Source organism: Suncus etruscus, chromosome 3 (assembly GCF_024139225.1).
Source record: "Suncus etruscus isolate mSunEtr1 chromosome 3, mSunEtr1.pri.cur, whole genome shotgun sequence".
Classification (NCBI taxonomy): Eukaryota; Metazoa; Chordata; class Mammalia; order Eulipotyphla; family Soricidae; genus Suncus; species Suncus etruscus.
This window is the reverse complement of record NC_064850.1, coordinates 62,782,585-62,799,460: the sequence shown is the minus strand read 5'-3', so window position 1 is coordinate 62,799,460 and position 16,876 is coordinate 62,782,585. Positions and strand designations below refer to the sequence as shown.

At 34.0% G+C, this 16,876-nt stretch overlaps 2 non-coding genes across 2 annotated transcripts; both read right to left on the bottom strand.

The window, feature by feature from the left end:
* Positions 1–1,013: 1,013 nt before the first annotated feature.
* LOC126005696 (U6 spliceosomal RNA) lies at positions 1,014–1,120 on the bottom strand. The gene has a single exon (XR_007494736.1). It is a non-coding gene; the product is annotated as a U6 spliceosomal RNA (small nuclear RNA).
* A 14,576-nt stretch (positions 1,121–15,696) lies between these two features.
* Positions 15,697–15,803, bottom strand: LOC126005576 (U6 spliceosomal RNA). The gene has a single exon (XR_007494624.1). It is a non-coding gene; the product is annotated as a U6 spliceosomal RNA (small nuclear RNA).
* Positions 15,804–16,876: the final 1,073 nt, after the last annotated feature.

Genomic DNA, 16,876 nt, shown 5'->3' with positions numbered 1-16,876 from the left:
TTCTTTGAAAGCAAAACAAATATACTCCTCAGATAAAAATAAAATGTTTAGGGTCAGAACAATAATACAGCAGGTAGGCTTCTTGCCTTGCTTGTGGCAGGCCTGGGTGATATTCCCAGCATCCCATATAGTCCTCAAAACACCTCCAGGAATAATGTCTTAACAGGGAACTAGGTGTGACCACCAACCAAAGAAACAAATAAAGAAGTGATGTGTTTCCTGATAATGAAATACCTGGTTGATGAACTTCAAATAATATTCTTCTTAAAACATACTCTATTAAACCCAGGGCAAAGATCTCAAGACCACTATATAATTAGGAGTAAGGTAAAAGATTTGAGGGAAAGCTAAAATCTTTTCTTTAACCTCCAAGTATTTCATTATTTTTAGCTGAAAATTCAATGTCCAAAGAAGGGCATTTTAGAAGATTAGCTCTAAGAATTTTAGGATGATGTGATAATGTAATTTGAGCACCAGAGTTTGCATATATATAAAGTACATATTTTGGTTACTCTATATTGTATATATACATATATAATTTTTTTAGGGTGGTCACACCCGGCAGTGCTCAGGGGTTACTCCAGGCTCTATGCTCAGAAATCGCCACTGGCAGGCTTGGGGGACCATATGGGATGCCAGGATTTGAACCACCTTCCTTCCACATGCAAGGCAAATGCCCTACCTCCATGCTATCTCTCCGACCCCTATGTACATATCTAATTTATAACACTTGTCACATATTTATCTACATATGCTTTTGTAAACTTATCCACTTGGATCATTGTTTCAAGATTGACTAGCTTAATGGTTATGTCTAATTGACCATACAAATATATGTTACTATATTTACATAAGAATTAAAATAGTAAAGGAATAAAGCATTAAATTAAAACTGTTTCTGGCAACAGACTTTTGCTATAAACATTGTTTATTCTTTTTTAAACTTTTAAAACTTTTGTTTGACTTCTAAGAGATAATTTTTGTAAGAAGTTCTTTTTTTTTGCTAGAAAATAAAAAATATGGAATGCTTCACAAATTTGCATATTATCTTTGCGCAGGGGCCATGCTAATCTTCTCTGTATCGTTCCAATTTTAGTATATGTGCTGCCGAAACGAGCACATAAGAAGTTCTTAAAGCTAATATGTGAATGACTATTTTTTCTCATACTCAATTGCAAAACTGAATAGAGAAGGAAAATTATAAGAACTGCTAAGATCTCATCTATTTGTAAAAAAAAAAGGCTATTCTGAGGGACAAATAACTTAAAATAAAATGTATAATATTTGAAGAGATTCTTAAGTCTGTGTCACTGTACTAGTGGGAAATACATTCATTGAACTTTATTGGTTATTTTCTTTCTTTAGCCTGGTATATTTTGGGAAGCCCGAATAACAAATATATATTGTCAGAAATGTTTTTATTTGGGAAAAATGAAAAGTTTTAAAATCAGAAATGTTTTTCTCTTCTACTGACGTTTTTGGTTGTTTTGGAATCATACCTAATTGTACTCAGGCATCATTCCTGATGATGCTCAGGGAACCATATGTGATACCAAGAATTGAACTGTTGCTGGCTGTCTGCCCAGGCAAATGCCTAAACTACATATAACTCTCTAGACCTCTCTACTAACTTAAAAAGTTTCTAAAAATGGGCTTTAAGAAGTCAGATTGAAAAGTGTTAAAAAAAAAAAGAAAAATAGGTGACAGTTAATGTGATTTACTGCATTTAATTTTTGGTAAATTCTCTAAAAGATAAGACTATTTAAAAATAATTGTCCATGTTTTGTTTCATACTGGTAAGTCTGATGAAAATATATAGATCAGGACATCTTTTTTTTTTTTTTTGGTTTTTGGGCCACACCCAGCGGTGCTCAGGGGTTACTCCTGGCTGTCTGCTCAGAAATAGCTCCTGGCAGGCATGGGGGACCATATGGGACACCGGGATTCGAACCAACCACCTTTGGTCCTGGATCGGCTGCTTGCAAGGCAAACGCCGCTGTGCTATCTCTCCGGGCCAGATCAGGACATTTATTTACTGAACTTTTCAAAATCTTTATTCAGGGCTTGTAATTCATAATACTCTTTGTTTTGTTTTGTTTAGGGGCCACACCCAGTGATGCTCAGCGGTTACTCCCGGTTAAGTGCTCAGAAATCACTTTTGGCTTGGGGGACCACAGGGAATGCCAGAAATTGAACTGAGGTCCGTCCTGGGTCAGCTGTGTGCAAGGCAAGTGCCCTACCGCTGTGTTATCACTCTGGCACCTGTAATTTATAAAACTTTTTAACCTAAAAACATAAAGAACATTCTCACAAGGAGAAAAACATAGAATGGAAGGTGATTGTCAAACATATGCAGTGGCTAAAGTTTCTATAATGGAGAAATAAATTCAATGTCACCAAGTTAGTTGAAGGTACAAGACTAAAACCAATAGGATAATTATCTAGCAGATATGTATTTACCACTTACTTTGTGCTCTGTACTTAGTGCTCAATAGTCATAGAGCTCTCGGGTTATTATTGATTTCTCCAAGTTGAACAGATTATTTCCTTCTTTGAATTGTAATTCTGATTGTGCTCTCTAATGCAAGAACGCTACTTTTATTATCTCATGTTTCCCCACTACACTTTGTTTTTTACACAAGAATTGAGACTACCTAAAACCAGTCTGTTTATTTTGGTAATATAAGGTTGCATTATGAGGAATATTGGCAAATAATTGGCATTCTATTTTTATTGAATAAATTAATGGAACTGAATGAGTAATTAATGCTATGTGTATGGGATCTCATAGCTAAGCCATGAGCACCGCAAAAAAAATTAGGGGCGTTTAACTGTTTCTGACTCTTACTGTAGGCAGTAAGATAAAGAGGAAACAAATAATATCAAAAGTCCTCTTCCCTAATTTTGTCTTTTTACTCCTATTTTAAATATGAAAATGCTAGTCACTTTGCAAACAACTTACTATTACATGTTGAATGACAATCTTTATTGCCCATTTATGCACTTGATGTAGACTTGAGTTTAACTGACTCTTTTGAAGAAACCCAAAGTAGTAGAAGAAGTCTTTTCCTATTTATCTATTTTTCTGTATGTTCATACTGCTTGCCGATTTGAAATTAGAATAAAGGTCATCCGTTGAGTTAAAATGCTTGGATTATCTGGAGAATATATTTGTTGACTTGAACTTTGAAAGTCAGCATGAACCAAAGCTTTAGTCCAGCTCTGTAATAAAATAGGCCTAAAACATTTACCTATAAGCTTCATCTCTTTGAACCTTAGTTATCTCATCTGTGAAGTGACCTATTTTAATTGTGAAGGCTGTTATGTGTAAGAAATTTCTTACATGGTGTGTGTTTTAATATAACTACAAAGGACTCTTCCTGTAATCATGATCATTATTACTTTGGTAACTATTATTGTACTAGTATGACCCAACACAGCTCTGAAGGGCACATCCACATAATTCAAGTATCTTGCCTGAGAAACAGTTTCAGGAGTTCCCATCTGTGAAGTAGCATTTGAGAAATTCTTAAACTTATCATACAAAGCATCCATTGATGGTCCCTGAAGAATTACTGGCACATTAATTTTATTGCCTAAAAACATCTGGCTACTCTAAAATAAGATTACTGATGAAAGATCCCTGAAGTGTCACCAGATTTCCATGTAGCTCATTGTATTCAGTTCAGCAAACCTGAATCAAATGCTTTTCACAGGGTAGTCGCCATAGGAGACAATGAAACTCAAAGATAGGAGAGCCTAGTCTCTGCCTTCAGAGAGCTCACAACTGATGCATAGAGTCAGGTATGGGATTAGAGGTTCAAAGAATATAAAAATGTATTGTGTGGAGTTATCTTAAAAAGGACAGTGCATCTCTCTAAGTGTCGAGTTAGCACAAAACCAGAAACTTTCCTGGTGGTAGAGATACCTGAGTTAAATGTTAAAAAATTGTGTAAGGAGGCGAAATTCTTTGAAGTAGAGAGACCTGCAGAGCAAAGGGAACTGAAATGAAAAAAAAAAATCTGTAGCCATTCTGTGGAATAGAAACCTCAGGGAAAGATGTAGGAGGAGGTTAGATTAAAGCAGATTAGAGAATAGAAAAACAATCCATGGGGAAGCATGTGCTGTGTATTTGACTTCATGGCAGGTAGAAATTATAAAGAATATGAACAAGGAAGATACATTATCAAATATGGATTTTAATTCAAATGTTCTGGGTAATACTAAATGTAGAATGTTCTTCTAGAAGCAAGAATTCTGCTCAAGAAATTAGTTCAACAATTCACAGCTACAAACCAAATAAATAGCAATTAATATAGGGAAATGTGGCATTTAATGTGGCATTGAGGGAAAACAAAACTGCGCATCCAGACATGATATATGATATATATACATATATATATGTACAGACATATATGTAATAGATAAAAGTCATCATTCTTAAAATTAGGAGCACAGATACTTAGCATAGTTTTTATAAACTGTAATTTCTCAATCTTTTTCAAACTCAACTAGAATGGTTTAGCTTGATAACTTCTATTGAAGATTGCAGTGTAATTTTCATGTCTTATTTAATGGCATAAAGCCGACATAACCTGTTCAGTTACTGGTCATTGAACCACACAATAGCTTTGGCATACTGGCCTATGAACAACATTCACTGATAAAACTTGGGGAGAATATATTTGCTCTACTTTTCCCATTTTATTCTTTGAAATTTTTTCTAGAATATTGAAGCTAAAATACCTCTTGGTGTTAAGAATATCAGCTTACTCATCTTTTCTTTTTTTCTTAATTGAAGAAATTCTCAGAGCAAAATCCTAATTTTTTTTTAGATCTCTGTCTTTGTGTTTGTTCCCATTGTTCTCTTTCGACGGCTTAATATTGGAATAGAAAATACATCAAGACGATTAATTATGTAATATTTCTATTTGGTTATTTCTATTTACCATTGTCTGTTGCTGCTTAGTTTCTTGAGACAGAATAAAATATTTATCCTTGGAATAATTGATGTTGCTTTTCTATTCTTTAACCATTCAGAAGTCTCTGGAACACACCAGGAATACAAACACACTTAGAATTTATTTTTTAATGAATAAATGAATACAAGTGGTACTGGTTGAGTTTATTTCTTTATTATACTTTGGAAGATACTTCTATTTTAGAACTACCTCAGGAGTTACAAATATTGAAAAAGTAAATGAGTTAAATATTTTTTTTAGAAATGAATGACACTGGTTGCTTACTTTTGTTTTTTATTTTCTGCCATCTCCTTCCCCTAAGGTATTTACCACAGAGCAGACATGGAGGCAAAGAAATGAAAGGAAGAACTTGAAAGAGATAAAGAAGTTAGAATAATCCAGCCAGTGTAGTTATTTCAAATCAACATGTAATGCCAATCAAAATCCTAATCATTAGTTACCTAGTATATTCTATGAAAATAAGCTAAAAACTATTTTCAAAATATTTTTATATTACAGAAATGTTGAAATAATATTTTGAAAGTTATTGTCTTCTGGAAAGTAATAAATAGCAAATACTACCATGTGGATTTGAGGGGATATTTTTTCACAATGCAAATAATGCTGGTTTTTTTTTTGGGGGGGGGATAAACTCGGTAGTGCTCAAGGTTACTCCTGGATCTGTGCTCAGAAATTCCTCCTGGCTTGGGGGCTATATGGGATGCTGGGGATCAAATTTGTGTCTGTCCTGGGTCAGCCACTTGCAAGGCAAATGCCATACTGCTGTGCTATCATTCTAGCCCCAACATGCTAAGCTTTATATTTATTTTTTTTGTGACATAAACTTTTTGGTTTACAGACATAGAAATAGTGGCTTTAAGAGATCGCTTGATCCAACTCATATATGTCTTTAAATTTCTTCATTGAGATTTTAGACCCTGGTTAAGTCTTGTTCAAAATATTTATGGATTTTTCAGTACTCTTGGAAGATTTATGATTAAACTATACTAGATAGCTATCAGACACTTCAAATATATATAAGTCATAGTCAAAAACCATGTTAGGGTCAAAAGACTTGAGTACAAACTGTTATTTTGCATTTTTATGTTGATAATGGTGCATCAATAAATGACAATAAGTGAACTTATGCCAAATAAATCATTTATTAGAGAGCTATATAGACTGGAGCAAACTCATCTCCAAGTTCCCAATTTCTCAGTTGCCTGAGGGATAACAGTGGAATGACCATTAAAGTGTGCTGCCACACTTGGCCACCTACTGTAAACAGTTTAGCATATGCCATGATACAAAATAAGCACAAAATAAAAATAGTGACCTTACCTCCTGAAACTAATATTGATAATCTGTAGAACAACATTTCTTAGGAAGTATGAGGTATTTTGCTAAGTATCTGATTGAATTTATTACCGGTATCCTGATAGCTAAATAAAAAAAAAAACAGAAGAAATTATAGTTTTCTCATTTATCTAAAATTATATAAAGGAACCAATTTATTATTTAAATCACTTCCGGAATACATATATATCATTTCTGTGCTTTTGCACTTTTTTTTTTATTTCTGGCCACACCAAAAGTGCTCAAGGCTTACTCCAGGCTCTGTACTCAGAGATCCATTCATAGTAGTCTCAGGGGGAACTAGCTGGTGAGTTGGGGATCAAGCCTGTGCCAGCAGCGTGCAAGTGAAGCACCTTCCCTGCTCTATTATCTAGCTCTGTATCAATATTTTAATAACAGTAATTCATGGTTTTTTCAGGAAGTGTAGAACATGGGATAGGTGGAATAGGTTTGAATCTGAAGTCATTCTCTGAGATAAGTAACTGCCCTCATTGCCCAGGGCACTAAGCCAGAAGCCTGAAGCCAAGTATGCAGCATCCCATCTGCTTCTAACCAAAGCTAAATGAATTTCATTCTCCAGGGACACATTCAGATTCAAGGAGATCTCACCTTATACAGGACAAATGGGCTTGGGAGAGGATTTGCTTAAAAGACTAAAGAAGAAGGGGAAACCTGAGATCTAGTTAACTATATGCATTGAGGTCATTTCCACCATACATTGATGAAGCATGGAAAAAGAAAGTGTTAGAAGGGCTATAATTAGGAGACACTGTTAAAAATTTAGCAGCACTTATGTATTTAAACCACACCATTATGGAAGGAAGGAAAGAAGGAAGGAAGAAACGAAGGGAGAAAGGAAGGGAGGGAAGAAGGGAGAAAGGGAGGGAGAAAGGGAGGGAAGAAGGGAGGAAGGGAGGGAGGGAAGAACGGAGGGAGGGAGGGAGAAAGAGAAAGAGGGAGGAAGCTCATTGTCTCAGTTGCAGTGTCTAAAGTTATTTTCCTTTCTATGCATATATGTCCTTTATTCTACAGTGCCTTCAAGTTCTTATTTTGTTCATCTATAATTTGTTTTGTTTTTGGACCACACCCTGTGATGCTCCCAGATTACTTTTAGCTGTGGATTCAGGAATTATTCCTGACAGTGTCCAGAGGATGCTGGGGATTGAACTCAGGTGGGCTGTGCAAGGCAAGCATCCTACATGTTGTATTACATCTCCAGTCCCACAATTTATGTTTGATGTTAAATTTTAAGAATTATTTCTTTATTTTGTTAGTTTACTTTTGCAAATATTTCTCTGAGAATATATTCTCTTGATCCCACTACTTTTTAATATATAAAGCACACAAAATATAACCATATCTGTGTGCCAATATTGATGTATATGACTTTTATACAAAAGTGGCAATAACTAAAATATTTGAATTATTAACATAAAAAGTTTATGAACTAAGTGAAAGTGCTTAAACATATATGTCTTCTATTTAGTGTTATATATGAAATAGTCATTATTAGTAGTGCAAAAGGACTTAAGTTACTTTCAAGTAACTTTTTGTGGTTGACTTTTTTAGTATGAAATGCAATTGAGTATTATGAGAAGTTTCTGGATTTAAGTCTTTGTGAAGATCTTGGACTGAGACAATTATTTGAGGTTGTTTGATTTAATGCCTCCAACAGCACATGTTCAGGGGCTAGTCCTAGCCTGTTGATTGGGGTTGAATCCAGCAGTACTCAGTGGTCCATAGAGTATTGAATCCAGGCCTTCCACATGCAAAGCTTCTTCATGTCCTCTAGTACATTGAATTATCTATTTTCTGAGACAGGTAGTTATTTATTTTAATTTGTTAAATGTAAAGCATTGTAATTTACAAATTTATTTATAGTATTGTTTGGTTTTTGTTTGTTTTGTTTTGGGGCCACATCTGGTGGCGCTCAGGGGTTACTCCTGGCTCTGTGTTCAGAAATCATTCCTGTTGGGCATGGGGTGGGGTGGAGGTGGGGAAGGGGGGGACTATATGGGAAGCTGGATTCCAACCATCGTTGGTGCTAGGTCAGCCACTTGCAAGGCAAACACCCTACTGCTGTGCCCATAAAGTTATTTATGATTAAGGTTTAGGCATACAATATTTCTGCACCAATCTCACCACCAGTGACAAACTCCCTCCACCAAATTTCCCAGAGTACATCTCATACCATCAACCATCTACATAACAGACACTTTTTAAAGTTTGATTTTTATTGTTTGGATCTTGTAATTTTATTGTTTTGACTTTGTAGTTTGGATATTTATTTCTGTCTTTTCTTAACACTACTAATGCAACTGAGTCCTATTAACTTCGGCCCCCATTATTTCACATTTATCTTGCTCCTCCTCCATTTAATTTCTTTCCTCATCCTCACTCTACTTTGAGGCCAAGAATTTTTCCTATCATATGCAACTCTATTCAGAGTTTACTTAACCCTCCATACTGTATTCAATAGGGGTTGAATCACACAACAACCTTACCAGCGGTGGATAAGATTTCCTTTTGATTTTTTTACCACATCCTTGTCAAAATATATCATTTCCAGTATTTTTGATATGTGCCATTCTTATTTGTGTAAGATGATATCATATTGTGAGACAGTTAATTTTACCCAGAAGTTATTTCACTAATAAAAAAATGATAATGTCTAAATCGTGGCTGGTTTCAAGGAAATAATGCTAGGGTCTCTAGTGGGTGCTGCTAAATGTGTGATTCACAGCATAGTCACAGCACTACCACAAACAGCTAACAAAGAACAATTAGGCTCTAAATGTCAATAGTACCATTGTTAGAAATCTAGAATAAGACATAATTGAATATATTTTCTTACTAGATGTCCTTTCAACCACTCACATGTTATTAGCTTTGTGAAAAATCAAAAGAAAGCTAGAACAAGCAATATTTTTCAAAAGTATGCTTGACAATTCTAGAGATCTAAGATGCTTCTTTTATGTATACTATCTGGAATCAACTCAGGTTTTCTGCATTTGTGTAGCTGTCTCAAATATTTTCTTTCTAATTCTTAAAAATTGAAGCTAATATTTATTATGCTTTAGTTGCCTTTAATAATAATGATTTGCATATAATCTATTTTCTAACAGAAAGAGAATGCAAAACAAGTACCATTTTCTTAGTTAAAAAAAAAAAGAATATCTAAAAAACAGCCTTACTAAAAACAGGTTAATGTTTAAATGACACAATTGGATAAGACATAATTAGGGATAACTATTTCCTTCCTCTCATTTTAGAAACACCATTTGAGCTATTAGAATAGAAGCAAAAGGGTGACTTTATGCATTTTATGTAGATTTTTTTCAGTTTCACCATTAAGTCATCCTTAAAATAGATAACCAAATACTCATAGAATAAATTAATCTATATTATACAAGTTTTCCTTGATCAAATAAACTTGCAATAATTTATTGTTGCTAAATTTATTATTCTTCAACAATTATATTTCTTATAGATCCCTAAAGTATTTAGATAAAGCATTAAATGCTAGATGTATCTTCAAATAATGTTCAAGCATAATAAATTTTACCATGCCTAAATGAATGACCAGTGATGATATCTTTTTACTCGATTCTATTAATATAAGTTTATGAGCACAATAGATACACATTGGTAAGTACTAAAAACAGAAGATTAATACATCGTACATTCTTTGAAAAGCTGACACATTAATGGAGGTGACAAGTTAGAGTAGTTATCATAGTCTAACTATAAAAAGATTAGATAAATGAATAAGTGTTTTTGGAAGGAAACCATCCAAAAATGCAAAATTGAAGACTGGAAGAATCACAGAGAGGATTCCATTTGAATTGGCCCTTGGTTATGAATGAAGCTTATTAAGACTAGTGAGGCACAGGAGCCCAAGGAAACAGCAAGACAGTACCTCCTGCTGGTGGAGAAGAAATAACAGGTGCAGTTACCTAACAAGAATTTTTACTGTTTTGCTGAAAAATAGGCATTGCATCCAACATATCTGTCTGTTGTTCTTTTTCGTTTGTTTTGGAAGAAATTATTGTTTGCTATTTTTTTACACTTACATAATTTCTATTATGAATTTAGCTGTCATTCATAAAAGAAGGCAACTTAACAAGAAGTTATGTGACCATTAGTAGGGCTGAGAATCAGTGTGATTCATCAACTACTGATTTCTGCTCTACACATGCTTTGTTTAACACTCTCTATTTTGAACTGAATGGCACATTACTATAAACTCACCTCTTCCATCAGATCTTGCTTGATCTAAGATTAAACAGTAATTTGAGCATTTGAAGATGCTAAACTTTGTATTCACAGAAATAATCTTTTTCATTATTATAAATGTTATATTTTTCAGTTTTATTGATGTCTAGTTACTGTAAAGTATTGTGCAAGCTTAAGGCACATAACATAATAACTACATAATAGCATAATAATTACAAAATAATTATCACAGTAATTTTACTTAATATCCACAGTACATGCATATACAAAAAGAAAAATGGAAATGCATTTTATTTTTTTGAGAATTGTTGATATTTGTTGTCTTATCAACTCCCAAATATAATATAAATAGCTCTCAAAGAATTTTTTATTGCTTTTAAGTTTACTCAGTTTCTTGTCACATTTTGAACCACTTTCATCCAGTTTCCCTTTTTGTCCTTCCTGCCTCTCATTACAAACCTGGTCTCTTTATACTATCATTTTGTTGTCGTGGTGGTGGTGGTGGTGGTGGTTGTTAAGCTTTTGTTGTTTGATTTGCTTTTGGGCCAGGCCCAGGGTGCTCAGGATTTACTTTTAGCTCAATTCTAGGGATAATTTCTGGCAGTGCTCAGGGGACCATATGTGGAATTGAGAATTGAACCCTGGTTGTCTGCATAGTACATGCAAGATAAGCACTTTACCCACTGTACAATTGCTCTAGCCCCTTTTCTGAAGTTTTTTATGTTTTATTTCTAGACAATTAAAATGTTAATGTGTGATAGAATAGAATGCCTGTCTAGAATACAGGCAGAGGATGGGGGAGGAGGGATATGAGGGACATTGGTGGCAGGAATGTTGCACTGGTGAAGGGGGATGTTCTTTTGTTCTGTTTTGTTTTGTTTTTGGATCACACCTGGTGGCGCTCAGGAGTTACTTCTGGCTCTGTGTTCAGAAGTCGCTCCTGGCAGGCTTGGGGGACCATATGGGATGCGGGGATTTGAACCATGGTCTGTCCTAGATTGGCTACATGCAAGGCAAACGTCTTGCTTCTGTGCTATCTCTCTGGCCCCTGGGGGTGTTCTTTTTTTTATGACTGAAACCCAACTACATTCATTTTTGTAATCAGGGTGCTTAAATAAAGATATTATTTTAAAATAAATAAATAAAATATTTGAGGCATCATGATTTACAATACTAATATTAATAGTGGTATATGATGTTGCTACACTACAAATATGGTGTTGCTACACTACACACAACCCATCAGAAAGTTAGTACACCTCTACCCATCAGTGTCTCTATATTTACTCTCATCACTTCTGTCCACCAGCTTAGAAAACATAATTCCCAATTCTGTAGGCCAACTCTCAGGTATTGTTATTAGCTATTTTATTTCTCTTAGTATGATTCTTCACAGTCTCCAGTCTATTTATATATTTGTTCTTCTCCATGAGACTCATTCACTTTGCCTTTCCCATTCCAGTCACATATTAACAAACTGAAAGGTTTCATCTTTTCTTAGGGAAGTAGCTTTTATATATATTAATATCATATCACAGTTTCTTTATCTATTCTTCTCTTCTTGGGCACTTGGATTGTTTCTAGAACTTAGCTAATTTCATTAGCACTGCACAGAACATAGAAAGTGCACTACCTTTTCAAAATAACATATTTGGGCTCATAGAATAGAAGCCAAGAAGTGAAATCAATGTGCCCTATGAAAGTTCTATTCCTAATTTTGTGAAGGGTATCCATGTTGATAACCAGATTATTATTTTTAAAAAAATTGCATCCTAATTTTTTTGGTTTGTTTGTTTTTTTGGGTCACACCCGGTGACACTGAGGGGTTACTCCTGGCTATGTGCTCAGAAATCGCTCCTGGCTTGGGGGACCATATGGCACACCTGGGGAGGTCTGTCCTAGGTCAGCTGTGTTTAAGGCAAACATCCTACTGCTGCGCCACCACTCTGGCCCCGAAAATTGCATTTAAAATAATAAAACTGATTCTTCAAACAATTGCAGATCCCAAAACAACTTGGTTTGGCTAACATTATTTCAAATATTCTCCTACTGAAGTAAATTTGAAATAAAAGCCACCACAGTCTCGAAAGTTGATCCAACAAATCTTGCCATCACATTTTTACTCTGTCACATTATTCTAAATGTATCCTAATAAACCAAAACTAGCTTTTTATAATGTTGTTTTGTTGTCTATAATCATGGCTTGGTTAAAGGTTGGGATTACATATGGTATGTTATTTAGACACAATCTAGGTTTCTAAGGTTAAAGAAAACTGTACAAAAAAGGAGGTTGACCTTTGATTTGCTGCAGTGAAAACACTGGCCTTGAACAGTGTTTAGGAATGGCAGCAAATTTTCATTTCCACTATAGAAAGGATCAAATAAAATCCAGAAGGTCTGTGTGCATAGGAAGGGAAACTCAAAAACTGCTGTGAAAGGGAAACTGCTCCCTGAAAACACTGGATTAAATAAAGACAAAGGGAAGCAGGGGATCAGGAGTACAGTTCCTCCCTCCTTTTCACATCTGAGAAAATGCACTTGTGAGAGTGAGAAATGAATCAATATTTGTATGTGCAATATTGCACTCAGGACCATCAAAGAGATTACTTTTGGGAGTCTTAGTCATAGATGTTGATAGAGTTATTTTTGTTATTAAAAGTTTTATAAAGGATTTTTGTACATGGTAAGTTTATAATTGTGTAGCTCCAACATATAACTAATGGAAATTATAGGATTTGTTCAACCAGTTTGCTTCTATTTTATTTTAGTATCATAGTTTGGTGTGTTTTCTGGTAAAGAAGAACACTGATAATAAAATATTAGTTACAGAATGCCATTTAAGTTTTGTCAAACTTATGTACTTTGAATTAACTCTAAATAATCTTGTTGAGAAAGCAAAAAATGACAGTAGGGATAAATAACTGTGAACAAAAGCAATCCCAGTAACCTATAACCAGTTGAAGACAATGAATCTATTTCTTTTGCTCCACGAAGAAAAATCTAGAACTGTAATTTCATTAGAGCAAGTAATCAGAAGAAAGTCGTCAGTATGTGGTGAGAATGTGGCTAGGAAATTTCAAAACTTTGAGTCTAAAATTGATTAATCTCAAGAATTTAGAAATTTATAATATAAAGGGAATGAAGCTGAGTGAAAAAAAGAAACAACTACATAATTCATGAAGCAGCCCTTCCTGACACCGCCTGCTGCTTTCGACTCCTATAAATAGATCAGTTGGGAATGACACGTAATAATTTTCTTGAAAAATATAGAGGTGCCTAATACTTTATACAAAGGTGTCCTAAAGGTATATAGCATAAGCAGTAAGTTCATTTCTGCCTATTTCACATAAACACATGGGGAGTTATGCAAAATATATTTGAAATAACTGTCTCCCCTTCCCCAGAACCCAGTGGCCTTATTAGCATCTAGCTGGAAGGCAATGCAAGCTACTTTGCTTCCCTGAGTTCTATGCAAATTATTAGGGTGGAAAGTGGCCTTACTGATAGTTTTAAGATACATTTTAGAGTGATGACCGTTCTTCAAAACAGTTTATTGATATAAGATCTTCAATTTGAAGCAAATATTTTTACCATCTGTTTGAAACCCCAAAAATGTAGTAACACATCAAGTCACAGAAAAAAGCCATTTCAGAATAATACAAAAATGTAGAACTTGACCTTCGGAGGTAAATCCATTTGCACTTTTTTCTAAAACCTCACCCTATTAATACATTTTAATACATTATATTTGAAAAGTAGAGCAATACAGGAATTTATATAGAATTAGTTTTTAAAGAGCAATAATACATTATGGGTATACTTGCTTAGTCCTAGTTCAGTTCTATAAAGTATTTCAATTGCATAAGATTAAACATATGTTGTAGTATTTGAAATTCCACAATTGTTTTGAGGTTAGGCCTTATAAAGTATCTCATCCTTTCTATATGTATCTTTAAGTATTTTATTGATGAAACCAGATTTTGGAAGGATGCTGATTTTGAAAAATGTAAAATAAATATATAATTTTAAGGATTAAAATAGGCTTGCCTTTAACATTGTCATGTTAGCTGTTAGTGTATGTAGTTAAAGAAGGAGAGAAGTAGAATGCCTGTTGTAAATACAGGAAGGGGTGGTGGGGAGGCGGGGCATTGGCAGTGGGAATATTGAACTGGTGTTGGGAGGGTGTTCCTTTTATAACTGAAACTCAACTACCAACATGCTTATAATCATGGTGCCTAAATAAAGATTTATAAGAAAATGTCTTGCATTTTAAAAATAGTGTCACAGGTAAAAGTCTTAAATAACAATGTTATAAGACATTTGATTTATACATTTAATGTTACTAATGTTATTGATAGCATAAGATATGACATATTTACAAAATCATTCAAACAAAATTTTCTCTCTATTCACTCTGGTTGTCTACCTGTCATTTCTAATTATTCTCTGTAATTCAGTTATTTCATTGACCTACTTTTTTCACTGACGACTAACCTTTCTAGGCAAAAATTAAAGGTTCTTTATTTCTTGACATTAGATATTTTTCTTGCTTTAGTTTAATAATTGAGCTTACAAATTTATAAGTATAATTTCTATACCAAACAGTTTTACAGTCCCAACAAAATAATAAATTGCCCCTGTTATATAATTTTGATGCATATGGCCCAAATATATTTTGTATTTCATAAGGTATTTCCATCCTCTATGTCTAAAATTATAAAACTAGGAATGAATATATAAGTAAAAACATATTTGAAATTTCTAAACTAATACATTATTGGTGTGTTCTAAATAAAGAATGAAAGCTAGTTCTGGTGAATTTTGTTTCATTTTTCCCTAGAAGGAATGTTGCACTATAACATTATAGGTCTTGTCTCTGCATCAATGAACATCAGCAGAGTTCACCCTGGAAGCCCATTTCTGTCCTTTTCCAGACATTTGTTCTCTTTGTTTATCTGCTCCCCTCCTCTTTCTCCTTTGATAACCACTGGTGTTTCTAATCACCAAAGGTTGTTGTTTTTTTTTTTCAGTACATTTAAAATTTTGAGAATTATGAGATGTGCTGCTAAAACTTTTTTCTATTGTATGTTAATATCAGTGAGCTTAGGCAGGCAATGCTTATTTCTTTTTTTTTTTTTTTTTTTTAAATATGGAACGCTTCATGAATTTGCGTGTCATCCTTGCGCAGGGGCCATGCTAATCTTCTCTGTATCGTTCCAATTTTAGTATATGTGCTGCCGAAGCGAGCACGCAATGCTTATTTCTTTAAAGACAAATTGGGGGACATTTTGGCTCACACCAGCAGTGTTCAGAGTTTACTCCTGGTTCTCTCCTTAGAGATCACTCCTGTTGGGCTTGAAAGGACAGATGAGGTTGCTAATGATTGAATCTGACTAGATCTAATTTGCTCCAAGATGACACAGGGCTCCTAACACATTGCTCTGAAAATATTTTTGATACTTTTTTAATTTTAGTCAGTTAACTATTGAGGGAGAAAGAAAAGTATCTCACTTCTTTAAGCAACATAGACATATGACATTAACTCTTTCTTATGCATATGGAATGCATCCTGAAAAACAAACTTGTATTAAACTCTACCATAGCATCAATAAAATACTTACAGATAAATCTAGGCCATCAGCTGCATATCTGTGGTATTGGTACTTGCTTTTTGATAAAATATTTAAGAAACATAATAATCTCTAGATCATCCTCATATGGATTTGGCTATCTATTTTCTTTTAATGTATGTTCATAATGTTTTAACATTGTCAAATGAAATAGCTATAATTGGTAAATGGGCCAATAAGAGCACAGTTCAGAAGGAAGATAGATCATGCTGTCGTTTGTTCCCATCTTTCTCATCTCTCATGATGTTTGCATTGCAAGTTAAAAGATGTTTCTGTGAAAGGCATTCTGCACAATGCCTGGGATAGAATAGCAGAGTTCTTAACAAGAATGAATAAAGGACGAGCCAACCCCAACATGTCTATATAATGCAATTCAAAGAAAAGAGCTAATCCAAGTGAGCGATGAGTTTGAAATGGTCAGTTATATACATTTGGAGAGGAAACATGCAAAGGATCATTACAAAATTTACAACCTAAATCTACTGTGGTATTAATGATAGTAATTAACTTTGTTTTACAATAAAAGTAAAATAATTTGCTGTCTTAAATTGTGCGTTTTAAGCTTTCTCATTTAGAAACCCTGTTAAAGTCTCTTGTAACTGATACATCCAACAATAGAGAAATACTTCTGTATTATTTTACAGAGATAGTAAAAGGCAATTGTTAGGTCTTACAGAAATAATTTATCATTTT